This window comes from Gasterosteus aculeatus, chromosome 5, assembly GCF_964276395.1.
Source record: "Gasterosteus aculeatus chromosome 5, fGasAcu3.hap1.1, whole genome shotgun sequence".
Taxonomy (NCBI): Eukaryota; Metazoa; Chordata; class Actinopteri; order Perciformes; family Gasterosteidae; genus Gasterosteus; species Gasterosteus aculeatus.
The window spans coordinates 7187022-7212945 of NC_135692.1; the positions used below are offsets into that span (position 1 = coordinate 7187022).

The window sequence follows — 25924 nt, forward strand, 5'->3', positions numbered from 1 at the left end:
CCCCGGACCTTTCCGCTGTCCCTCGGGAATATCATGATCTGGGAGAGGTTTGTGGTGGAAGATTTTGCACAGACAATCGTTAAGTAAGAAACAAAGGCTCTGAGTCAAGTATGTCTTTTCTCCGTTTATTTCCTTGCAAGGGAAAAAGGGTCACAACAGCTACGTGGTCAGTAGACTGTCAAGAACCTCCTTTTTTCCTCTCAACACATCGAGGCAGTTCTTATACCTAAACTTAGATATCGGTGGCGTCAACAGAAACCGTTAACCATCTTGTTGAGTCTCTACAGCCAGGGTACTGGGAACACCTTGCGCATGTGAGACACGTCAGCTCTTTGACCGTGTCCTTGCTCTCCCAACATGCTTAAACAAAGGTGGTCATAGACATAACGAACACTTTGTTCAGTCTCTACAGCTATGCCGCTGGAAACATCTAATCCAAGTGGGAGACATCAGTTCGTATGTCAGGGCCTTTGTGATCTAAGCACTTGCAACTAATAAACTGGTTATACAAATGAAGCATTTAAAAGGGTCACATATCATTTTCCCATTACATTCCACTCTTTTGATTACATAATAATCACAAACTATGCAATCAATTTAGAATGACCACTCTAAAAATTCACTAGCTGATATCTACCACATCAAATATCACAAAACATGAACATCCGGACATCGCTCACAAAACTTTTCCTGCCACAGAACAAAAACTCCCTAAAAAAACCCTCCGAAATGGGAAAATAGGAAGAAATCTGTTAGGAGAAGATAAAGACTGGAAACCTTCTCACAGGATTTGAGCGTTACACCCCAGATGTCATGTGTACAGTATTGAAATAAAAAAGAAATGAGAACATGTTTAAATCACAATACCAGAACTTGATCCCCTTTCACACAATACAGATATAGAATATTGTGGAAAGGTCATTATATCAATCATATTTACGTTACATACTAATAAATGCAAGGATAAAAGCTGTTTTTGTGAGAATGTTATTTCTCATTGTTTTAGCAAGCTACTGTGAAACAAAAAACATTTAGAACACCAGGAATGCACACAGACAGTGTGTCACTATGTCACTATGCGTATGTGTCGAGGTCGTAAGTGTTCAGCTCGTCAAGGGAGTCCGAGTCACTGTTGGGGTTATTGTCAGAGTCGCGTCTAGGGAACAAGTTTGGTGGTGAGTCATCAGGTGACCCCAGGCTGTACATAGCCATTTGTTTCGCCAGGAGTTGGGCAATCGTATGACGGATCAATGGGATACCGCAAATTACGAATGCGAAGAGAACACAGAGGATAGTAGCTGCTTGTATTAGTGTTCCTTTCCATGAATACCACACCCGTGTGAGCCAATCTGGGGAGGGAGATTTATCTCTTGTCATAGATTCCCGAAGTTTTGTCATGTTTTGTATCGCCTGATGGATTATGCCTTCGTCTTTGTCATTCTCAGGGATAAACGTACAGCAATATTCTCCTACGATAGCACAAACACCTCCTTGGGCAGCGGTCAATTGGTCTAGTACCATGCGGTTCTGCATAATCATTAAACGCATGGCGGTCATTTCCTCGCGAATACCCTTAAGGCCAGCTAGAGTCATGTTTACAAAGCTTTTGAAACGGTAATCAACGGTTTCAAGTCGTAGCGTGTTTTTTCCCACTCCTGTCCATGGAAACAGTCCCCACAAAACTTTAACTGACGTACTGGCGTGTTTGAACTCGTCAGGCACATCGCTGCCCCAGATTGAGTCGTGTGGCGCAAAATTGACTTCCGGGTTAAGGCCAGTGTCCAATGCGGCCATTCGTTTTGTTCGTTTGCTTGTCCCTGTTGTAGCTGTGAGAATAAAAGTATGATCAGTAACGCGAACAGGAGTACATATTCCGCTCCACTGAGGGGGGAGAGACACGCGGAGGGTGGTGCCACACAGCCACCATCCCTCGGTCACTGGATAAGTACCGTTCTTCCCAGGGAGGAAAGTGAAATGGAAAACAGAACAATTAACATTGGGCGGGCAATCTCGTGGATTTACTGGAGTGAAAGTCCAGCCAGAACACGACCATTTTTGGAGATGAATGGGCACTTTTGCGGCCCTTTCTGCAGTGCCCTTAGCTTGGCAAAAGCTCCTGTTGTGGTTTTTGGCGCAGTCGTTTCGGAAAGTTGGGAAATGGTCTTTATTGCAATTTAAATCATTAAACGCATGGTTTCCTGCAATGAGGATCGTGTCACACCTTGCAGGGTCTGTTTTCCCCACTGGATGTGTCCCATCACGAGCATAGCAGAGAGGAAACCGTGTTCGGCTTTCCTGAGCCTGGAGTGCGAATGTAGACGTTTGGCTAGCCGTGTATCGTTTGATATCGTGAGATTGTGCACAGTCCAAATCATCTATTGTTTCCCATGGGGATAACTCATAAATAAACAAAGAATCTTTGTCGCTATCGTTGGATATATACAGGACTATGGGGGGCACATACCACCCACTAACCGAGAGCCCGCAGAAACATCCTTCAGACTTCCCCAGGGGGGCTACGGCTAGCCGTGGTTGATTAGTGCTGATGGGTAGCGGAGAACATACGTAACAGTCGGAAGCATTTTCTTTTGTCGCTACGTGTTGAGCATAGCGCCACCACATATTTGCAGAATATTTGTTCAATGGGTTCATCCCATTTTCGAACCGGTTGTCTAGGCGGGTCAGTGCTCGCTTGGTGCGGTTGCGAATGGTCGAGTTAGAGTGAGTTGAGTTGTTGCGTCGGTCAAGTAAGTCGTCTAAATGTTTCTGGTGGAGGACAAAATATGGAATCAACACAAATAAAGTGACACCTGCAAATAAACACATGGTTACACGAGTCCCCCCCAGTCGTCTGAGGGGGTTCCATGAACGCTGTCGTTCCATGATAAGAGAGACCCACTCTTTAGATAGCTGACTACGGAATCACAAAAAGATGCTGAGATATAATGAAACTGAAGCAAGCAATAATATGAATAAAACTGTCGTGGCACAAACGACTACTGTGTCTATGTGGAGGGGTCCTGGCCGTGTTCTTCTTCTTGTGTTGGTCCGCAGGTACACGTTGGGATGTGGAGTCTGCCAACCTTCTTTCTTGTGAGGCATCCGCGTTGTAGACAGTCAACACAGATCACAATGCACTGTGTGTCTGTCGGTCAACTGCCCGTCCGTGGTCACTGGATCGGTGGTGTCGGTTGATTGACACTTTTTGTGGAGGTAGGGTCGCCTGAGCCCAGTGCTGGTACTGGATCTGGAACCTTCTTGCAATGGGATGCGTGGACCCAAGTTGCTCTTTCAGCTACTTTGACCGCTGTTTGGGTGACCAGGAGAATCTGGAATGGACCCTGCCACCGTTTAGCTTTCCAACTTTTCCTCCTGAAGTCCTTCACCACCACGAAGTCACCTGGTTGCAGTCGGTGTAGTGGACCCGTTGCTTCTCTTGGAAGTGCAGCTACAACCTGTTTTCTTACATCAGACAAAGTGGAAGACAGTCGAATGCAATAGGTTAACATGTCATTCTCGCACATTGTGGTGGAAGGGAGTGGTGTTCCTGGAGCTTCCACACCTATATGGGGAGGAACTGCGAAAAGGATTTCAAATGGGCTTAGGTTGCTGCGTGTTCGTTTCCTCATCCGCATGTACATCAGAACCAAGGGCAGTGCTTTTGTCCACGGTAGGCCTGTGTCTGTGCAACATTTGGCCAGTTTTGTTTTCAATGTTCCATTCTCTCTCTCTACCGCTCCTCCACTAGCTGGGTGGTATGCGCAGTGTGTTTTTAAGTCAATACCCAGGTATGCACTTAATTCTGTGATTGCTTGGTTGACAAAATGTGAACCATTGTCGCTAGAAATTTTGCTTGGGATTCCCCAGCGGGGAATGATCTCTGAAATCAAGGCTTTAGCCACTGTGGAGGCTGTCTGCTTACTGGAGGGAAACACCTCAACCCATTTGGACCACATGTCTACCATTACAAGACAGTGTTTCTTACCTTCCGATGGGGAGAGTTCCACAAAATCCATCATTACATGTTCAAATGGTCTTGCAGGCGGTGGATGTGCTGCATGATGTGACACCTGTACTGAACGACCTACATTGTGAGTTGCACATGTTATGCATGCTTGGCAGAACCTTTGTGCGTAAGCTGCAAAACCTTTTGTGAACCATGTTGCATCAATGATACTTAACATTCCCCCTTTTGACACATGGTCTAACCCATGAGTCAATTTCGCATAGTGAGGGAAGAAATGTTTAGGTAAGCATGGATTACCATTCGGACCATACCAGATGCCGTCTATGAATTTGGAGCCTGAGGAGGACCAAAAACGTCTCTCATCTGAAGTAGAGAGGGACTGCACGGCTGCAAGAGAGGAGGGAAGAGAACACATGGCAGGAACTGGGCGTGATGGTTTGGGAAGAGGACGTCTAGCAGCCGCTTTTGCAGCTAAGTCTGCTCGCTCATTCCCCTTTGCGATGTCGCCTGTGCCGGATGTGTGCGCTGCACATTTACAAACGGCAATAGCTGTGGGCGACAAAATGGCATCCAATAGTTCTGCTATCAGAGTGTGGTGTAACACTGGTTTGCCATCCGATTTGAGAAAATTTCTGTGTCTCCACAGCGCGCCGAAATCATGAACCACGCCAAAAGCGTATCTGGAATCAGTGTGAATGGTTGTCGTTTTATCCTTAGCTAGTTTACAAGCTTCTGTTAGCGCGATTAATTCTGCTGCTTGGGCTGAGAGGTGACATGGAAGAGGGCCGGAACACAGAACAGCTGAGTCTGAAACAACAGAGAAACCCACAAGATTAGAACCAGTCAGGGGATCCCGTGTAGCAGATCCGTCAACATACATTACCATGTCACTGTTGAGCAGAGGTGTATCTGCGAGGTCTGGTCGAGGTGTGCACTGAGCTTCCAGCTCAGCCAAACAATTATGCTCCTCTCCATCCTCCGGAGTGGGGAGAAGAGATGCAGGATTGAGGACATTGCAGCGTTTTACTGTAACATTCGGCATGTCTAGGAGACATGTGTGATATCGAAGGTAACGCGCTGCAGATAAATGAGACGACTTCTGTTCGAGAAGAATCAGTGAAACCAAATGTGGAACCAATAATGTTAGCGTAGCATAGCCTACAATGTCACGAGAGGCTGTAAGTGCCTTTTCAGCAGCTGCCACAGCTCGAAGGCACTGTGGTAAGCCTGCTGCTACGGGATCGAGTTTTGCGGAGAAATAAGCTACCGGTCGTAGTTTATCGCCATGGGATTGTAGGAGCACTGATGTCATACATCCAGAACGTTCGTCAACGGTTTGTGTGAACGGTTTGTGAGGATCAGGAAGACCCAAAGTCGGAGGAACTTGTAACGCGCATTTCATGTCCGTGAAAGCTTGAGAGGCTGCAGGGAGCCACTGAATTTTATCATGCGCGCTGAGATTTTTCCCATGTATCAATGAGGACAGAGGTTGCTCGAGTTGGGAGTAATTTGGAATAAATGACCTACAGTAGGAACACATTCCCAAAAATGACATCATCTGTTTCTTGGTTTGTGGTTTTGGAAGTGTTACAATTGAGGCGATGCGTTTTGGTGATAGTGTCTTCCCTTCACCGGAAATGTTATGGCCTAGGAAATGAACGTTCTGTGAAACAAACTGTAGTTTGGATAGGCTGGCCTTGTGTCCTTCCGCTGCTAAGTGTTGAAGCAATTTGAGTGTGTCCTGTTCACACTGCTTTTGTGTTGGAGCTGCAATTAAACAGTCATCAACATACTGCAAAAGAGCTGTTCCTGGAGACAAAGTGAGGCTCTCCAAACTTTCCCTGAGTGCCTCGTTGTAGATCGTAGGTGATTCTGTGTAGCCCTGACACAAGCGTGTGAAAGTGTAAGGCTTGCCATTGAAATTAAACGCAAACCAAAACTGACTGTCAATGTCCACAGGGACACTGAAAAAAGCATTTGAGAGGTCAACCACGGAAAACCATCGAGCATCAGGTGGAACCTGTGCCATAATGGTGTAAGGGTTGGGAACATTTGGGGCTCGTGCGTGGACGGCTGCATTAACTGCTTTTAGGTCCTGCACGAAGCGCCACTCAGTTGGTTTGCCTGCATCTCTGATCTTTTTAACTGGAAAAATAGGTGTTCTTACCGGCGAGTCAGGACATGGAACAATGACTCCGGCCTTTAAGAGGGAGTTGAACACCGGTGTTATACCGTCAATGGCCTCTTGGCGCAGTGGGTATTGATGTTTGTGGGGACGGAAGTCTGATCGAGGAGTGATGACCACAGGTTGACATTTTTTGATGAGTCCCACGTCATATTTATGCGCTGCCCACAAGGTGTCTGGGACAGAACTGAGGGCAGGAGAAATAGAGGAGACATTAGTCAAAAATGTATCAGTGTGTGTGTCAGAAAATATGTTATTTTCATCCATGACATAAACAGATCTGAGAGCAGGTGTGCAAAATGCGAATGGCTGTTTAAAGAAGCCTGTCGACGGAGAGCGCATCACAAGTGGATCTGGTGTAGCCTCCCAATCTGTCAATGCCTCGCACGCTGCGACAAAGGGTCCCAAATCTCTCCATTGGTCTGTTGCTGCTTTAGACAAGGAGATGTGTGGGAAAGAAGAGTCCACATTAAAGAGGTGCTGCTGAGAGGGGGTGAGAGAAACGGACACAGTACATTTAAGTGTGGACCAAAACAATGTCATACATGCAATTTGATCATTCAGATCCTGTAGAAATAATGCATCATATTGCTTATCTGGCCCATGTGACACATGAGCTGTGCAGTGGAGATATGAAGCATCCATGCACTCTGCCTCAGGCTGGACGCGTGATGCTGCCAGGTGGGACAGTTCTGATTGTGAGTCAACCGGAAGCCACCACTGGTACACAAACATTGGATCACTTATAACTGTATTTGCCATCTGGTCAATGGCTCTGCATCTCACCACTTGCAACCCTGTAGGAGTGGAGATGAGGCTAATGCCGAAGGAACACATGAGGTCTCTGCCCATTAGATTAATGGGACAGCAAGAGGACAGCAAAAAGGAATGTTTTACTGTGATGTCTGGTTCAGGGTCAGTTGAGTCAGTGTGTGTACTGGTCATAGGTGCCGTAAATCTCTCTACAATAGTCATCCCTGAAGCTCCTTGTGAGAAAACCTGTTTTCCACTAAGTTTCTGACCTGGAAAATACTTTTGTTGTATTACAGAATGTGTAGCCCCCGAATCAACCAAAAACGATAAAAGTTTCCCTTGAATTTGCACCATAGTGGTGGGCATATTTTCAAATGATTTTCCTGAAAACTTTGCATATGTGTGTTTAAGTGAAAGCTTTTGTTGTGTTCTCAATTGCTCTGTGATGTCCACGAGAGCTTGTTGTTGCTCCAGTGTGTGTGTGTGAGTGTGAGTGTGCGTGCAGGGAGTTAGTGCAGAAAGCGTTTCTTCATTGCAGGCTGCGGTGTGTGTGTGTTTTACTTCCCTTATCATGTGAGGCCTCAGCGTGGTTGCCGTCTCCCCCTCACATGCAGCCTCCTCCCCCTCCGCCTCACGTCAATCGGAATGTGCGTTGCCACCCCTTCCTCGTCTGGCCAGTCCACGCCCCCATCCTCTACGAGGTGCATTTTGTGGACATTCTCTGTGCCAATGTCCCTGTTCGCCACAGCGGAAACACGTATCATAGTCATTGGGTGGAGACAGCTGTGATCCCTCCTGGTTCCAGGAGGAGCGTCCCCTCGTCATGTCCCGACCACGCCCCCTGAATCCGCCCCGTTGGTGGGGATCCCGTGGGCGGTCGTTTCTGGCAAGTTGAGTGACAGCTTGGAGCATAGTCAGTTGGGCGAGTTCAATCTGACGTGAGCGCCTTTTCCCCTCGTGGTCAGTTCTCTCTATGTCCATGGATTGCGCATGCGCAGCATGTTTCTTTACATCCGCGAGTCGCGAGTCTTCCATTCCAGCAACAGAGCGCTGCACATTCATTTTTATGTCGGGCAATAGTCCATTCATGAAAGCATTCTTCAGGTGTGATTCCCACGTCCCCAGAGCGTCTCCTAACGCGGCGGGTTGTGGAATGCCACTGTTAAGATTAAACACTGTGAGAAGTCTTTGGTAGTAATCATGGACGGACTCACCCGCTGCCTGCTTGGTATTGTTGATGGGAGTCATATCCACTTTGTCAGGGAACAAAGTCTTTATGCCGTCGTTCAAAGCCGTGAGTGCGTCTCTGTACGGCTTATTTTGATTTGAACTCCATTCAACATCGGCCGCACTGGTGTCTCCTGCAACCAGCTGGTTGAGCTTTTGGTAGTGAGTCGGACCCACGTGACTCATTAGAACACGTCGAATTTCAGCAAAGTTGGGCAGGAATTGCTTACAGAAGTCCATGAATGCTTCAGCAAACAGTCTTCCTGAGTGCTGTATCGGCGGGAGATGAGCCATTGCAGCTCTAATGTCCGTATCAGTCCAAGGCCGGAAAACAAGTATGGGACCTGAGTGTCCTGGTACTTAAATCATTGGGGTTTGGAGCACAGATTTTGCATCCGGGGGAACTCCCTCTGGGTCGAAGGAGGGGGAAAAAACATCTGATGTAGATGGTTGCTCTGCAATCAGTTTGTTGATGGCAGAAGTGTCCCCTCCGGTTGCTCCTGGAGAGCGAGATCGAGTGGGGAGAGCAGCCTGTCTCTTTTCCTCCTCTTCGCCGAGGAGTCGTTCCTGTGCTGCTTTCACTGCCGCTTCCTTTTCCTCCCTCTGCCGGGTGTAGTGAACTTTTTGAGCTTGTGACCATGCAGACGAAGGTTGCTGGTTCGTAGATGAAGCAGGGTACGGCGGTGGGCATGTGTTGAGGAGAGGGCCGCCAGCCCCTGTGAGACTCGGATACAAGGGAGAAGAAGCACATCGGTCATTTTGTTCAATAACATTTGGATCTGGTTTTTCAACCAATGTGGTTTTTGCGCATGTCAATTCTTTAGCCATTTGTTTCCTTTCTCTACATTCACATTCATCCTCCCACCATTTTAACCATTTACTTTGTTTCTCAATGTTCTCCAAGTCTTTGCCTTTTATCACCCTCTGAGATTTTATACCCTTCTCTTTTCCCTCTAAGCCTGTTCGTAACATGTTCAGTTTTATTCTACTGAAAGAACCATTTGCAGGGAACCCAAAATCTTTTGACCACTCGGGCAAAAACTCTAGAGATTGATCTCCATATTTCCTTCTCATCAGATCCACAATGGGTCCCTCCGGAGAACCCATTTCCTTTTTACCTTTACCGTGTACACCACCCATCTTTCAGGCGTGGTGAAGTATACTTTTTATTACTTAAAATATAGTCGTCACTATAAGTCTTGATTTTCTTTTACGTAGGAAAAATACGAGTTAAAACCCAACCAGAACTATTGGTTAATAAATATAGGTCAAGGGCGCAAATATCTGTTTTCAGACTTCTGTCCGAAAACCCCGATATTGTTCCTGTCTTCCTGTTAGGTCAAGGGCTGAGATTTTGCGATTTCAGTGAACTCTCAAAATCCCTCCTGTCTTCCCCTTCGGTCAAGGGTCACAATTGTCAATTGCCCCTGTCTTCCTCTTTGGTCAAGGGTCACAATTATGCGTTTTCAGAGTGTTAGTCTGAATACAATCGTAATACGCAAATTGCTCCCTGTCTTCCCCCTTTTGGTCAAGGGTCACAATTATGCGATTTTCAGATAGTTAGTCTGAATACAATCGTAAATGCGCACATTGCTCCCTGTCTTCCTCAGTAAAAAGTTGGATGCTGATGAACCGGAAATACTGTACAATTACTCTTATAATTTTATACACATTTTTCAAATAACCGGATAAAAAGACAAGTTATCATCATTAGAAGCCCAATCAAATAACCGAAATTTGGATTTTCTAAGAAGAGAGAGAAAAAATCCTAAAGTACTAAATACCCGTCTTTGTAATCTGTTACCACCCGTTATAATTCAGGAAGCCCCGTTTGAAAATCAGAATATCAACTTCTTACCCGATTCGTGTGAAAATCTTCCTCATCGGATCGTGTTGAAGCCAATCAGGTCTCTTTTGTTCGCCGGTCCCCTCTCTCTGAGTGTGATGAGGAATAGGGCAGAATCACGTTTGGTGGATCCTGAAGGGGCCCCTTCCCGGACGTCCTCGGAGTCCCGACGGAGCTTCAAACGATCCCACTTCTGACACCAAATTGTGGTGGAAGATTTTGCACAGACAATCGTTAAGTAAGAAACAAAGGCTCTGAGTCAAGTATGTCTTTTCTCCGTTTATTTCCTTGCAAGGGAAAAAGGGTCACAACAGCTACGTGGTCAGTAGACTGTCAAGAACCTCCTTTTTTCCTCTCAACACATCGAGGCAGTTCTTATACCTAAACTTAGATATCGGTGGCGTCAACAGAAACCGTTAACCATCTTTTTGAGTCTCTACAGCCAGGGTACTGGGAACACCTTGCGCATGTGAGACACGTCAGCTCTTTGACCGTGTCCTTGCTCTCCCAACATGCTTAAACAAAGGTGGTCATAGACATAACGAACACTTTGTTCAGTCTCTACAGCTATGCCGCTGGAAACATCTAATCCAAGTGGGAGACATCAGTTCGTATGTCAGGGCCTTTGTGATCTAAGCACTTGCAACTAATAAACTGGTTATACAAATGAAGCATTTAAAAGGGTCACATATCATTTTCCCATTACAGGTTTTTAGCAAGTCTCGGGCTCAGTCTCTCCCTCCACATAGGCCATACGACTGTGCAATCGACCTCCGCCCAGGGGCCCCCCTTCCCAGCAGTCGGTTGTACAGCCTGTCCATTCCTGAAAAGGCCGCCATGGATGATTACATCTTGGAGTCAGTGGCAGCAGGGCTCATTCGGCCTTCATCCTCACCGGTGGCAGCGGGGTTCTTCTTTGTGAAGAAGAAGGATGGGGGTCTCCGACCCTGCATTGACTATCGCCAACTAAATGACATTACGGTCAAGAACCGGTACCCCCTCCCCCTCATGAGCTCCACCCTCGAGCCCCTGACCCAGGCTGCCATCTTTTCCAAGCTGGATCTCCGGAGCGCCTACCACCTGGTCCGGATCAGAGAGGGGGACGAGTGGAAGACCGCCTTCAAGACACCCCGAGGTCATTACGAATACCATGTAATGCCATTCGGCCTTACCAACGCCCCGGGGGTTTTTCAGGCGCTCATGAACGACGTGCTCCGCGACATGCTGGATGAGTTCGTGGTTGTGTACCTCGATGACATCCTGGTGTTCTCCAGGACTCTCGAGGAGCATGTCCAGCACGTTCGTCGGGTGCTCAAGCGTCTCCTCCAGAACAGACTCTTTGTCAAGGCTGAGAAGTGCCGTTTCCACTCCGCCTCTGTCGACTACTTGGGTTTCATTGTGGAGAGAGGGCAGACGCGGGCCGACCCCCGCAAGATCCAGGCGGTGGTAGACTGGCCGAGCCCTACGTCGCGAAAGAAGTTGCAGAGCTTTCTGGGATTTGCTAACTTCTACAGAAGGTTCATACGGAACTACAGCGTCGTGGCAGAACCCCTCACCAGGCTGACCTCCTCTTCCCAGCCGTTCATCTGGTCCCCGGCCGCCGACGCCGCTTTTCGGTCACTCAAGAGGAGGTTCACTAGCGCCCCAGTGCTGCTCCATCCCGACCCAAAGCGACAGTTCATTGTTGAGGTGGACGCCTCGGACACCGGGCTGGGGGCAGTCCTTTCCCAACGGGCGGTGGGAGATCAGAAGGTGCACCCCTGCGCGTTCTTCTCCCGGCGTTTTCTTCCCGCGGAGATGAACTACGACATCGGTAATCGGGAGTTGCTGGCAGTAGTAGCTGCTCTGGGGGAGTGGCGCCATTGGCTGGAGGGGGCAGAGCAGCCATTTACCATTTGGACAGACCACAAGAACCTGACATTCATCCGGGCGGCCAGGCGTCTCAATGGGCGACAGGCTCGTTGGGCCGGTTTCCTCAGTCGGTTCAATTTCTCCCTGACCTATCGTCCCGGTTCCCGCAACATCAAAGCGGATGCCCTGTCCCGACTACATCAGGGGGGGGGACTGGCCACCGAGGAGTCGGCACCCATCGTCCCCGAGACCCGGGTGATCGGCATGGTGGCCTGGGGCATCGAGACTGTCGTGAGGGGGGCGCTGCGCTCCCACCCTGCACCGAGTGGCGTACCCCCACGTAGGCTTTTCGTCCCGGAATCTGTCAGGCCCCGGGTACTTCAGTGGGGCCACGCCAGCCAGTTTGCCTGTCATCCCGGGGTCCACCGCACCTTCACCTTCCTAGCTCGACGTTTCTGGTGGCCCACAATGAGGAACGAGGTGAGGGACTTTGTGTTGGCCTGCCCCGTTTGTGCCTGCAGCAAGGCCTCTCACCAGGCACCTGCCGGGCTGCTGCAACCCCTCCCTGTTCCTAGCCGTCCCTGGTCCCACGTGGCCTTGGACTTTGTGTCTGGATTACCGGCCTCCCAGGGTAGGACGGTGATATTAACAATAGTAGATCGGTTCAGTAAGGGGGTGCACCTGGTGGCCCTCCCCAAACTCCCTTCGGCGTCAGAGACGGCGGACCTCCTGATGAGCCATGTGTTCCGGCTCCATGGCCTCCCCCAGGATGTGCTCTCGGACAGAGGACCTCAGTTCATATCCCAGGTATGGCGGGCATTCTTCAAGGGGTTGGGCGCCTCTGTCAGTCTCTCTTCTGGTTATCACCCACAGACTAACGGGCAGACGGAGAGGATGAACCAGTGTGTGGAGACGGCACTCCGCTGTGTGGCTGCCAGGAACCCGTCCTCCTGGAGTCGGTTCCTCCCATGGGTTGAGTACTCGATTAACTCCCTTGTCAGCTCTGCCACAGGTCTCTCCCCTTTCGAGGTGTCGCTGGGGTACCAGCCACCGCTGTTTTCGGCACAACAACCTGAGGTGGCAGTTCCGTCGGTACAGACTCATCTGGACAGATGTCGTCGCATCTGGGGAGTCGTCAGAGCCGCTCTACTCCAAGCGGCTGAACGTAGTAGCCGGGGGGCCAACCGTTGCCGGAACCCAGCGCCAACATACCACCCCGGGCAGAGAGTTTGGCTGTCCGCCAAGGATCTTCCCCTGCAGTCAACCGCCAGGAAGCTGGACCCCCGTTTCGTGGGCCCCTTTGAGGTCACGAAGGTGCTCAGTCCTGCCGCAGTGAAGCTGAGACTACCGGCTTCTATGCGGATCCATCCTGTGTTCCACGTATCAAGGATTAAGCCCGTCACCTGCAGTCCTCTGATGCCTCCTGCCCCGGACCCACCTCCACCCACAATCGTGGATGGGCACCCTCAGTGGAGGGTTCGCCGACTGTTGGACGTTCGGCGTCGGGGGCGAGGGTACCAGTTCCTGGTGGACTGGAAGGGCTATGGCCCGGAGGACCGTAGCTGGGTATCTCGCCGGCTCATCATGGACCCGGGGCTTCTGACCGCCTTTTATCGAGCCCATCCCGAGAAGCCTGGCAAGTCGCCGGGTGGCTCCCTTGGAGGGGGGGGTAGTGTTAGGGCTCGACCAGCCAGAGAGTCGCACACCTGACGCCGCTCTGCTCATCGCCACAGCTGCAGCTCGTCAGCTCATCCCACAGGGAGGTTAAGAAGCAGATCTGCCAGTGGCTCGCTGTGAGTTCGTGCTCTGTGTTTCCCCAGAGAGGGTTGATTGTTCTTCCCCTGTGCTCCTCTTGGAAACCCTTCCGGAATTCCCTACGCAGAGTTTTTGTTTTCCCTGTGAGTATCGTGTGAGTTTTCATTTTTTGATTGGACTAAGAGCGCCCACGGACTAGAGAAGTTTTTGGAGTTGCCTTTTTTTTTGTTTTTTTTCCCCCATGCCAATTAAGGAGGCAGTTCTTGTTTTTGGTTTGTTTCTCGTATTTGGTTATTTTGTGAAATAAACTACGCCGTTTTCCGGCTAAACCTAAGCTGTGTCTGGTGTCGTGCACTTGGGGTCAGAGACAATCCATAACAACAGGTCTGATTAAAACAGATAAACAACCAAACGGAAGAAACTTAACATCACCTCATCTGACATCAGCCCTCAGCTACACATGTCCCACCCTTCCTCCCCCCAACCGTCAATGTCCTCCACCTTTATAGCGCCGTCAATCAATGTGCACAGGTGACACTCATTATGACAATCCACCCGATGATGTCACTGCTGACATCAGCCCCTGCACAAACACTAGGCCTCACTGCCTGCCCCCTCTAGCCTCCAGCACACCTGCAGAGCATGGCAAGCACTCAACCACACACCATCATGGGGACAAAGGTGAGTTGTCACCCACTTTGTCACATATTTGTACAGTACAAATTTGGAGATTTCTCCAAACTGCTATAAAAACGAATTTCCCGATAGCCAGAGTCCTGACTTAAACCCAGCTGAGCATCTCTGGAGAGACCTGAAAATGGCTTTTCACCAATGTTCACCATCCATCCTGACGGAACTGGGGAGGATCTGCAAGGAAGAATGGCCGAGGATCCCCCAAATCCAGGTGTGAAAAACCTGTTCCGTCATTCCCCAGAAGACTCATGGCTGTACTAGCTCAAAAGGGTGCTTCTACTTCTATACTCAAAACTGAGCAAAGCTCATTGAGTAATGCGTAGTCTGAATGTTTCAGGTTTAAAAAAATAAATAAAAATGAACATTTGTTTTTTTTCTGTCAAGATGGGGTGCTGAGTGTACATTAATGAGAAATAAACTTTTTTGCAAATGGCTGCAATGAAACAAAGAGTGAAACAGTTAAAGGGGTCTGAATACTTTCCATACCCACTGTACTTATGGGACTTTTACTTTGGAGAAATCTCTAAATTTGTACATAAAAAATGTTTCATATTCAGCATCCTAGTAATCAGAGGTCGTTAACACAAGTACATTGTTCTTTGTCTGTAATTATTGATAAATGTGTTTTATTGGAGTCCAAATATGGAGAAACCTTCTTTTTAAACTTTAAAAAAATAGGGCTTTTACTTTGAAGAAATCCAAATCTATGCAGGAAAAACACTCCATATTCAGCCTGCTAAGTACAAGCAGCCCGGATGGTGAGCTTGGCCGCACCTTGGTGTTGCAGTGATGGAACACAGCAAACTGAGAAGAGGTGTTGGTGAAATCTAAGCATATGTTATATTTGAGTTATTTTGATTCCACATAGAGACAAATCTTTTATATGTAACTCTCAGTGACAAATAGTTGGTGTCAAAACCGAGTGTCTAAACGAAAAGTTGTTAATCAAATCTGTGTCACTGCAGCTGTGTTAACCCAGAAAATTTTAATTCAAACTCTAAAGCGGACTGTGACACTGTGGGTGTAAATTCACCCTCCCCGACATTGTACAAACACTGACCGAACGAAGCCAGCGAGTCTCTGACATGAAAGCAGCAACTTCGTCCTTGACCATGGTTCTTATTAACATTTATATTATTTAACAACTTTGTCTTACTGCCAAACATTATCCTTGAAAAAGTTATTGCATGAATTTACATAAATTCTCTCTAAATGTTTGAAAAAGTGACATATGAATATTGCCGTGGTTTTTTTCCCCTATGATAATGCTAAATGTACCAAAACTGCGCAGGATTTTAGAACGAGCAACATTTTACAAACGGCGCCCCGTACGACATCCATCCAGCCCTCATTAGAAAAAGAGGGAAGCAGGAGGCTCTTGTTGTAAATGGAGGGTTAAGCCTGAGAGCCAACTGGGCTCTAAGGGCCGAGCGTAACGCCTCTGGAGGTTAACACACGCACACACACACACACACACACACACACACACACACACACACACACACACACACACACTCTTTAAAAGAATAGCTTGACATTCTGGGAAACACACTTGTTGGCTTTCTTGCAGGGATTTGGATCAGAAAGTTGATGCCACTCTTCTGTATGTCATGTTGAAAATACACCAGCACCTCTTAAGCGTGCTAATTAGCATTTGTATAAAGTTACCTGTGGTTAAATTATTTACTCCAGAAAGCCGTCCGGTCATTAAATAAGTCCGCCACGTCAATACTCAGTTCTCTCAATAAAAGCAAGAAAGCAAATTTCCAACAAACCATAGACAAATCCACCCGCTGATTTATGTGTTTTGCACTTTGGATAAAACACCTTTGCTGCACACTTTCACATTGAGTCTGTGACGAAATGGGAACGTGGGTCAATCACCAGCAAACGTGCCCTTGGATGAAGTCAAAATAGATGTGCTTACATTCTTGCTTTGTTTCCCAGTAATCAGGAGAAGTTGTTGTTATTTGCCAGATGGAATTCGTTATATTATGATTATAAATAAACTTGCATCTTATGATGTATTGCTTGTAATTGCATGAAAAGATAAAGAAAACTGAAATACATCAAATTATAGAAGTGGAATTGCGGCCCATTGTCTGCATGCCGCTTGGAATGCAAACACAAGGACTCAATGTAAATTAATTCAAATTAACCTATTTTCAACATGTACAAATGCCATGTTTTTTTTTTAGCAATGTCAAATGCTAAAGCGCTGTAGCGTCCATTTACCAGCGTGGTGCCTCCACAGTTAATCGCAGCAAGTTTGCTGCCGTCAAACCGCAGTACTACATCTTCTCAAGTTTGAACCAACCGACTCAAGGTCAGATTCGGGAAAGTACGGCTTACTGAGAGCCTTTTACCGATAAGAGCAGTCACAAAGCTTCAGTGGAAATAAAAGTACTCCAGCAGCCCAGAAGGTGGCTGCTGCAGGCGCCACACGTAGAGCATTTTCGGGTACTCATGACCCTTGTTACTGCGGCACCTTGGCCCAATGTGACTGCAGATTGCAGTGCCTGGAAATGACAGAGTGGTGCCTGCAATGTTCATAAATTGGGATTATTACGGAGCACCATCAGTGGCCTGAAATATAGATGAGAGAGAGGAGCATTTTGGCTCTTAGAACCGGGTCAAGCAGCACCAGTCAGACTCTGTAATGCTCACAGAAGTAATTTCTTTGTTTACGTGGGAGCTGATTACTAAAAGCGAAGAGACCCATTTCCAGGGCTGCAATTTGCATATATTATAAGTGACAAAAACAAGGGATAAACATCGAATCAGTGAAAATCAAAAAAAAAACACTCTCCCGCTCCAACACAACACACAAAAGAAGGAAGAAAACATTTTCTATTTAACAAAATGCACGGAGCTGCAAATCAGCAAATCACTGTGAGACCGTAAGGCAATAAACAGGAGGGGAATGTGGCATTTGTGCGAAAGGAGCAGGAGGAGGAACCGAGGGAAGGACAATAAATGTGAAGGAGTGAGACGCTTAGAGACGGAGAAAAAAACCCTTTTGCTTTGTCAAATCAGATGAATAATTCAGACTGGCTCGGAGGATGAGGTGGGGAGGTGACGGGGGACACACGTTCCTCCTGGTCTGCTGGTGGGACGGGCGGCTACGCCTGTCTGTGTGACAGTGTTTGGTGAGAACCTGAGAAGAGAATACGAGGCGTAAAACCCGACAGAGAAACATCCACACCGCAGAGGGAGTCGCACGCAGAGTTTTCCGGAACCATTAGCATATCTCCCTCGGTGCCTCTGATGAGCGATCATGGGAGAACTGCACACAGGTTTTTTTTTATAGGTGTTTCTCCCCAGCACGGGCCGAGGCTTCATGTTGCACACACGCACACATAAAACCAATACATCCTAAATCCCAAACAGGTTCCCGGGGGCCCGTTATCGACCCGGCAGGCCTCTAATTCACAATGCTGGACTTCCTGGATCAAGGCGGCTCAAAGGCTGATTTGATCCCCACCAGCGACGTCCTGGACAGACGAACCCAGAAGCTCTCCGTGGTGCGCAGGGGGGGAGAGAGGGGGGGGAGGCTGAGAGCGCTCGTGTTGAGCGGAAAACGTCTCGGTACAGGCGTGTTTCACGTTGACAGCATCTCTTTCTGATATTTGCTGCACATTTATCTAATTAAAATGTATTTTCATAGGTCAAAGGTCATACATGTACTATTTATGCAAAGTGAGAGCCGTCAGGAGTCTGCTGCATTGACTTCTGAACTTTGTCTCTCTTTCTTGATCGGGTTATTAGCACAGATGTTGCTAACTGACACATACGTTACATTACTACATTAGCGTTTGTGACTGCAGTGAAATCGTCTGCAGTGGTGTTTGTTTTTGTGATTAAGACTCCAGTTTAGGCCCCAGAAGGAGACGAAAAGCCTAAGTCAAAGTTTACGTAACATCTTAGGGATCCTTTGCTCTCATTTGGACCGACCTCAGCTGAGCAGAATGAAAAGAAGACAGCGAAGGTGTTCCTGCAGCACAAACACTGATTCACGCGCGCACACACAAAGGAGCACACGCCTCCCCGTAGGAAAGCCGGCGTTGCCGTCAAGCGCCTGATGCAGTAAGTCAAAGGCAAAGGAGGATTTCAAACATTAGCATTCCGCCATAATTCCTCCTAATCCAAAGACTAACACAACAGTAGGAAGTTCAGTCTAATTGAGGAGGGGATGAAAGCCGAGGATATCCTGTGTGGGAAAAGATATCTGGATTAATTAGTATTGTTGCGGTAGCGTATGTGTGCGTTTGGTTGTACAGCTGCTTGAACCTGTGAATCTGCGTGGATGTGTGTGTGTGTGTGTGTGTGTTTGTGCGTTTGACAGTCCGTGATGGGGTAATTGTCACAGTATTATATCCTGTATGTGGAGCCGGCAGCTCATCAGTGAACGTGCGCTGACATAAGAAGCGTGTGTGATTGGATTTGCTTGTTTTAATCACTCTGCCTCTATTTTTGCTTATGTTGTGGGGGCTCGTCTAATTACGAGGACGGATTAAATTTGAATGTCAACATGTTAAAGGCATGCAATCACTGCATAATGCTGAATGAATGAGTCACACGTGACTCGGGCGTATCAACATGTGCTTCTGAGGGACCTAAAAAGAGACCTTGAGGAAAGCGTGATTGGATTATTGTGCAAAAGTACGTGACAAAACACAGCAGGAAGCGTGCTTGTCTTTTGGAAAGTCCTTTTTCTGGCTTGTGGAAGGTGCAGGGGTTTCACAGGGACTTCTTCACCTACTTGCAGCAAAGTCAGGAGTAGTAGAACAAGTTAAAACATTTCACTCAGTCGTGTCTTATGTCAACAGTCAAATGTTGTCTCTGCCTCCTGACGGTGGTATTTTAACAGTTAAGTGACCCTCACCAGGCCTCATGAAACACTCATAATGAAGGCTGTAGTCTATATTTAATATATTGTTATCCTGCACCAACCTACTTTACTGTGACTGAGGTATAAGTATAATAATACTTATATATAAGTATAATACGGTGACCTCGGTTGATGGACAGGCTGGTGTGAGGCCTTTCAGACACTATTTGTATTATCATATTATCATGTATTATCATATGTATCGTATCATATTTTAAAGGTGTGTGCGTGTATGATCACAGACTGTAGACGTTTCTTTTCAGTAATGTTCCACTTTAAGGGAGGATTGTGATTGACTGAAGTCCATATGAACATTAAGCTTTCCTCCTCGTCTTTTCCTCCTTCTCTGGGAAACTAAAGGCTATTAATATTAAGAACCATTGTTGCATCGGCTCGCCCCGGAGGCGCTTTCAGGGACGCAACTTCAGCGCCCGTCAGTTTAGTGCGACGTTAGACTGCGTGTTGGGGGCTAATGTTCCCCTACATCTTATTGCTCGCTAAAATGGCTCCATTAGCGTCCAAGCGCACAGTAACGGCGTGCGCTAAAGCAAGTTGTGTGAGCGAACGTTGACAGGGAGACAAGACTTTACACTGTGTGTGTTTATGGACTATTGTACCATAATTGCCAACATGTGTAGCCTCCACACATGTGAGTGTCTCAATGTTTGTACATGTGTGTGCGTGCATTGGAGAGAGGAAAAAGTGTGAGTTTCCGTGTGGACAGTCTCCTCTCAGGAGACGTGTTCTGTTACACTCTGCTGCTCCTTGGAGGTTTTACAGAAGCGACGCAGCAGTGAGTGAGCGTTGTCATGACGATGGGACACGCAACAAATGCCGCTCTGCTGGCTGAACGCAACTTCAGTCGGTTTGCGTTGACCTGCGGGAGCACAGGCCTCTTAAACTGGTGACTGGGGATAAAAAGAGGCAGAAAGAAGCCAATCAAATGTTTCTGGCTGATGATGTCCCCCTTATTTGATAGAAAATTCTAATAGCTGTCCCACACTTCTTTTCTTTTTTCTTTTATTGACACATCAATTGGGAAATAAGTTCATAACGCATTTTTGTTCACACTGTGATACCTGCTGGAATCAACAGGAATTAATTAGAAATTACGGGAATACAATGGAGTTAAAAGGGTTATTTACTCACTATGTGTTTACCAAGCCCAGAGATAATTGTTCACCCTTCACCTAGAAAAATTAATATAAAAGATCCAAAGATATATCCAGTCTTTCCTTTACATTCAAACTCTGATCCTTCATTTCCACGGTATGAAGGAAACCTTTACGTGTGCTGTAAGAAAGCGCTCCTGAAGCAGGGAATGTTCACTCAACTCCATAAAATGGGCATTTAACCAAAAAATGCAGACGTATGTATTTTACTTTCAAATAAGTCATAGTCATTGTCACAGAATTGCAAAAAACTATCATCTACATTAAAAAATATCCCTAATTCAATTCATGTTACTCTAAATAAGTAATTTCTCTAAACAAATAAGACCTTGTCTAAAACCGTTTCATGATACGAATAGTAGTCGTTTCCGTCTTCAGACTTTTTGACAATGAATTGAGCACTTGGTAAAAATATCCCTGAGAAAGGTTCCTTTGTCCACGTTGTTACGCGTGAAACACTAACGTCTTTAGCGCGGCTCTTCAGAAGGTGTTCTCCACGGCAAATGAGCTGAACGTTAACACATAACTGTGGTGTTGTGATCACAGGAATCGCAGGCGACGATGTCGGGTTTGCACCTCAGATGGGCCCCAATTACGCAAGACCGCTCCATACGAAGCACTTCTGGGCCGCCGACTTCCATTAAAAGAGGTTGACTTCTGTGGTTCAATTCAAAAAATCGTGGAGAAAAAAAAGACATTTGAGTGCAGCCTGCAACATGCAGAAACGATGGCAGTCACCCAGCAATATGTACTGGTGCAACGTAGGCACACTTTGTCCTCTCCGCTCCACCACAAACATGCCTTTCGTCTGCACACACATGCAGTGAAACACACACACACACACACACACACACAGTGTTGTGTAGCTGTAGGTGCTCCTGTTGTCCTGATGAGCCCCTCCTGTCTCCTCCTGCCTCTCAGCCACTACAATCACATCCTGCGTGCTGCTGAATAACAGCATCAGGCCATGTTTAGTCAGCAGGTGGCTGCTTGATGGGGAGGTTGTGTTCTACGTCCACACAAACCGTTGAAACGATCTTCCGTCTTCACATCGAGAGTGTGGGAGTCCAGTTGGTGGTGGTGTGAAGAACAGTATTGTGGGTAAATGTCACAGAGAGCCTTCTGTTCAATGTTTGACTAAGTGAACAAGGGAAAGAAAAACAATTCATGGGCATATCCGTCACTGCTCTTATAACAAACAGTAACATTTCTGTAATCTAATTTCAGTAATGACTGTCGCGGGAATATTTTTAGTACAAAGACACATATGCAACTGCGGTTAAAATCCTTTTCTAAATGTTCCCTGAAAAAGAAAAAATGGACGCGTTTATTAGAAAAATGATCGGCTTCTTGTTTAGATTTGAGGTTATTATACACTGTACACTATATACAGCAAATTATTAATTATTATTATCATTATTAAGGTCTGTTCATGCTCCCTTCTGCCAAAAGCAAAGTCACCCTTAAACATGCACGCCGACGTGAGCGTCTACAATCTCGATGGCACAAACAAGACAGTCTGACAGTATTAGCTGCTGAGTAACAAGGGACAAAGCTCATACAGGTGGTGGACATTCTAAGGAGACTTGTCCTCCTCCAAGGACACTCAAGGATCACGCCAGCCGCTTTGCAAGGCTGTGTGTGTGTAGCCGGAGCGGCGCCTCAAGGTCAACGTCAGCATGCTAACATGCTAACATGCTAACACGCTCAGCAGCAGAATTCTCCCATCAGCACAAAACACGTAACAGTTCCTAAGCTGATGGTCTTCGGCCTCAGAAAGAGTCTCAAACAGCGGAGCAGCGCGACGTCGTGAATGTTTAAACAGCGCTCCTCTCCGGGACGCTCCGCTCGCTGCTTTGAGCGGGACATTTTTAGCTAAAACGTTTTTACTCTGCATTTCCAATGAGAAGAAGAAAGCTTCTACTTTGAAGCGGAAAAAACGATTATCATTTTAATTTTTCTCATCTCGCCCGGTCCCCACCTCTCAATTATCACCCGGTGAACTCAATAAGTTACGGGGCGGCACCTTTCTGTCACACATGATTCATCCAGCCGAAGCGCCGAACTCTCCCGCGTGTTGTCCAACTGATTGTTGTGATTGTCGGCCACGATCGGCGTGTTGGTGAACGTAAAAGAAAAGATCAAGCATGGCTATTTGATATCCTTTGCTAATTGAATGTGACCAAACATTCACTGACACATATTTATATAAAAATATGACGGATTATTTACAGGCCTAAAGCAACAGTTGGGACACATCTGTGACTGGTCAGACTACCGGGCGGAAATCCATCCATCGCGTTAAACAAAGTGACTCATGCCTATTTCTGTACCCAGCCGAGCGGTGGAATCATCAAAACGCGCTTCGCCCTCCCGGGCTGTCTCGCTGGCTGGAGGCCCCCCCCGGGGGGCCGGGCCCGGGGACGGGTGGGCCTGTTGCCGGCTCTCTGTGGCCCAGATGGCTCGCTGTGTCAGCGGGCTCGCCACCAGGAGGGGCGGTACCCTGACGTCAGGCCATGGCTGGATATGCCAACTACCCCCCCATCCCCCAAACACCTGTGGGCCGCGTGGAGATATGAAGGGGCGGTGGTGCTGGAGCCGGGCCCGGTGTGCCTGCATGTACTCGTAATTATTTTTTTAAGAGCCAATTAAAGTTAGATACTCGCAGCGTGAGAGCATTCATTGGTTACTGTGGATACTGTTGCCATTTTGGATTTGGAGAAGCAAAGTTGACAAAATGACAACACCAAGACGTCCATTCGGTAGCAGCAGTCTTCAGCAGATGTGTTTGGTATCGCTGTTTTGGACAGCGGATAAAGAGGATCACTAATTACAGGAAGCAGTTCTTTAGTGCGCTTAAGCTTGACAATGTCCATGTGATGGGTGGAGCTCCTCCTCCCTCCTCTACCTGTTTGGCCACACCACCCTAATCAGTGATTCCCAACAGGTGAGGCCGGATCACTTCCTGGATCTCCTTAAATGTAGGTTTTGCCCGAGGCTTTCCCAGCTCCACACTGGTCTCAGGAACGACTCCATCCAGTCAGGGTGGAGGACCGAGCGCTAAAGGGGACGAGCTGCAGAGCTGCCACCACATCTGTGCAGCACTCACCATGTGTGGATGTACTTATGGTTACCTTGTTTTATTTAGTATTTTCATTATGGATTGTTAGTTAACTTGTTTTCTTCCCAGTCAAGTTCGAGTTTAGTTTCTTTTTTCTTTTGGAAACCAACTGGAGTGAGTCCTACTCTGGGGTCCTCATACCAGGTGGGCTGGTCACAGGTTTACAGGTGGGGGCTCACTAGGTGGAGGGCTTCCTCATTCTTAGTTTATTTAGCATGTGTTATACTTGTGTTCTAATTTGTGTCTTTTGCTTTGCAGTGTGTGTGTGTGTGACTTTGTCTCTCTGGTACCTGGTGGTGGCCCCTTTCCCCTTCACTCCCCCACCTCCGTGTAGCAACATCAGTTTTAGCATAGAGAGTATATTTTGTAATAAAAGCCTTTTAAACTGAGACCTCCTGTTATTTAACCAACGTGAAACTTAGCGGGAAATAAAAACTGAACATTGTTTAAAACTAGAAATTCACCTCTGCTCTTTTTTTTCTTAAACCATAGGAACCTGTATTCTCAGGGTGGCGTTGTCGCATTGTGACCAGGCGCACAGCTGTCACATGCACATTTAACAAAACGGCGAACCTCAATTGGGACTTCCAGGTGTGAAAGGTTAAATTGTGGAGCATAAAAACAAGTTAAAATGAGAGAGCAGAGATTGTTCTTTGACAAGCACAACTCCCCATGACAAATAACATTGAACTTTGAGCTGATTGTGAGTGAGAACTGTGTTCACAACTTGTTTCTCTCACACCAAAGTAGCCAAACGAAATCTGTTATTGCCAGGAGCAAGACCCTTTGTCATGACATTGTTTTAATAACTGCAGTTTTCAAAGCCTGTGCGATGTGTATCTCAGTGGGTGTTTGAGCGCTGACATTTGAAATAAATCTCCAGATAGAATATCAAAGCGGCAGGAGAACTTCAGATGTGTTTCAGTTGACTGGATCAAATCATTTTATGCTTATTTGCTTAAATGGGAGCAATACAGACGTGATACTTGGTATGAAGACAAATGAATGGCCTGACTCAGTGGATGTAAATCCAGGGTGTGTCACAGAAGACACGATCACTATCAACGTTTTTCAAAGTTATATCAAGGAAGGACTAACTGTTTTTTTAATTAAAACAATGTTTGTGCACAGCGATCATCTCAATGAAAACACATGAATCGACATTAACAGTCACAGTTGCTGCCACTGTCCCAGTTTTTACTTTTTAACATGAAATCACCAAAATCAATGCAGATGATGGAACAGATTGTCAACAATGGCATTTTAATTGCACACTGTGACGGTGGCCTGCAGATGTTTGGACACCAGGAACACATTAACAATTCAACAGTAACGGGCTCTGCTATAAATGTGAGATTTGTGCTGTAAAGAGTGAGAACCCAATCAAAATGTATTCCCAAACATAGAATTGCTTTCAAAACAGATTTTCTTTTTTTTTAATGGCATAATTCCTTGATTATCAGCTTATGTAAAGAGGTTTACTTGAATTCAATATATGTTGAAGGCTGATCTGGTTATAAACAGGAAAATAGCTGGGTTAGGCCCTAACGCTATATATATATCACTATGAATATCTACATGGATGGATGTATATATGTAAACATTATATTTGATAAACATAAAATATGTCTTTTGTGTGCCCTTTTCACATGAAAAGCTCTTTGAATTACCTTGTTGAAAAGTTTACTACAGATTAAATTACAGACTCGATTAAAGTCCAGGCAGAAGGTGTGTGTGTGTGTGTGTGTGTGTGTGTGTGTGTGTGTGTGATAAAGTCTTCTGTATTCCACCGATGGGAATGGAGGACGTCATTCTAATGTCTCGTCTTTACGACAAAGTTGAAAAACCTTGATTAACTTTGGATGAACATTGCACTACATCAAAGCGCTCTTTGCTTTTAAACTTCACCCACAGTGCTTCTTGTAAGTATTCTCAAACACTAACAGCACGCAGCCACGAATATCTGACGGACAAATTGGTCCAGCCACCGTGTAATGAGATCTCCTTGGATTCCATTAGGAACCAAAACACTCAGACGAAGATGAAACAAGCTCCTTTTCGTGTCTCTGGTTGAGAACATTCCCTCAAGGCATCATTCTAAGCCGCTCGTGCATGTTCAAAAGCAGGTGACGGATGACCTGACACCCCTGCACGTACTGGTGAAAAAACACATATCCAGGCGATAACAGAGCGGAATGATTCATGTGTCTTGTATCTGTGCGTATAGTGTGTTCATGTGAAGGTCTGTGGGCACCGGGGGAACCTCAACAGCACTTAAGATCAATAAACAGGGACTAGCTTTTACCTGCCTGTAGAATAAACGGCCGCCGTCCGAAAAGTTGACTTCTGTGAGGAATTTTTTCTGTGTCAACTATTTGCCTGCAATGCCCAACATGTTCTTTCTAAGCAGTAAAAAAAAAGCTTAATTTTCTCCGGTAGGTAAAGTGAGAGATTAGACATTTT

At 46.7% G+C, this 25924-nt stretch overlaps 1 long non-coding RNA gene across 1 annotated transcript; it reads right to left on the reverse strand.

Moving 5' to 3' along the window:
• Window positions 1-111: 111 nt before the first annotated feature.
• On the reverse strand, window positions 112-9984 carry LOC144407959 (uncharacterized). The gene is made up of 2 exons (XR_013467687.1): window positions 4851-9984; window positions 112-4774 (listed from the first exon to the last, which is right to left on the reverse strand). It is a non-coding gene; the product is annotated as an uncharacterized LOC144407959 (long non-coding RNA).
• Window positions 9985-25924: the final 15940 nt, after the last annotated feature.